Consider the following 1,940-nt stretch of genomic DNA (forward strand, 5'->3'; position numbering starts at 1 on the left):
GTAAGGAGCTTGGGTTTGGGGTGTCCTGCTTGCAGGGTGCGTTTCTAACATCATTTTACTCTTTAAAAAATTGTTTTTTATTGAAACATAGTTGATTGTACATATCTGTGTGGTACAGAGTTGAATATCAGTACTTGTGTGCAATATGGGATGCTCAGATCAGGATAATTAGTATATTCAATGTTATGCAATGTAATCGTTTTTCATGGCTCTTTACCGATGCTTACATCAAAAGAATAGAAAAATCTTAAATGAACAACCTAATGCTGCACCTCAAAGAACTAGAAAAAGAACAATCCAATCTCAAAATTAGTAGAGGGAAAGAAATAATTAAGATCGGAGCCAAACTAAATGAAATAGAGACCCCAAAAATGATAAAAAAGGATCAATGAAACAAAAAGTTGGCTTTCTGAGAAGATAAACAAAATACACAAACTATTAGCTAGGCTAACTAAAAAAAGAAGAGAGAAGACCTAAATAACAAAAATCAGAAATGAAAAAGGAGACGTTACCTTTTTAAAAAATTAATTAATTTTTTGTATCAAAACGATTGTACATATCGGTGGGGTAGAGTGTTGAATATCAATACCCGTGTGCAATATGTGATACTCAAATCAGGATATTTAGTATATTCAACATTATACAATGTAGTCATTTTTATGCCCCTTTCCCAATTTCTCACTAACTTCCCCTCTCGCTCCCCCTTTCCCACCTCTGGTAGTCTCAGTTCTGTTCTCTTCTTTTGAAAGTTCACGTTGTTTTACTCTTTTGGATTCTGGAGACAAAAAAGGGTTCACACAATCCCTAAATAAAACATTCATCCACCCCATCAGGCACTACAGAGCTTTTGAGAAATGCTAGCATTTTGTTAGAGACGACCAAGAAAAAGGACAGCCCTCACGAACTCACTGCAGGGAACAGACAACGGTGTGCACAGACATTCATCCACCCCATCAGGCACTACAGAGCTTTTGAGAAATGCTAGCATTTTGTTAGAGATGACCAAGAAAAAGGACAGCCCTCACGAACTCACTGCAGGGAACAGACAACGGTGTGCACAGAGTGGAGTGCAGCTGAAGATGCATGCGCCAGGTACCTGCAGCACAGAAAAGCTGAGCAACTTACTCTACCAGAGGAGGCCAGGGAAAAGGACACTGCGATAGAAACCACTCAACACCAAGTGTACATAATCATTCTTCCTGTAGCCTTAAGATCTCAGCAAAGTAACACACGTCCACGAAGAGGTCTCATGTCTGCTTAGTCTCTGGTGCAGTCTGAGCAGTTCAGCAGTTTCATGAGCACAAGATGTTCTACATCCAGCCATCTAGACTAGACATCTAGTCTTCTTTGGGTGGCTGGGGTCTTCCATTTTCCTGTTAAATTCCATTCTCCATGCAGTATCCAAAAATGATCTTTTGATAGAGATAAATCAGATCCTGTCATTCCCCTTCTTAAAATTTTTTTCCCACTGCACTTAGAATAAAATCTAAACTCTCCACTTGGCGCACGTGTTATGCTGCCATCTGACCCCTGCCTACCTCTCCAGTTTCCTCCTGCCAACCACTTTACCCCTGACACAGCACAGCCTCACTGACTCGGTTCTGTTCCATCGACAGATCAAGCTTGTTTCTGCCCCCAGGGTTCTGAGTTGGTTGTTCCATCTCCTTGGAATCCTCTTTTCCTTGATCTTCCCTTGGTGTTTCCTCTCTCATCATTCAAATATCTACTTAAATATTACCTCCGGGGGAGGCCTTTTCTGATCTCCCAATTTAATGCAGCTACTCAGTCACTATTACATCACCTAGTTTGAACTCCCTATATAACACTTGTCACTTCTGATGTTTTTCTGTGCTCTAGTGTGTTTGTCTGTCTTTCTCTTGTCTGGAATATAAGCTCCATGAAATTGGGGGCTTTGTTTTTTCTGTTAACCACTACATTTC

The sequence above is a fragment of the Galeopterus variegatus genome, unplaced genomic scaffold (assembly GCF_000696425.1).
Source record: "Galeopterus variegatus unplaced genomic scaffold, G_variegatus-3.0.2 Scaffold9087, whole genome shotgun sequence".
Taxonomy (NCBI): domain Eukaryota; kingdom Metazoa; phylum Chordata; class Mammalia; order Dermoptera; family Cynocephalidae; genus Galeopterus; species Galeopterus variegatus.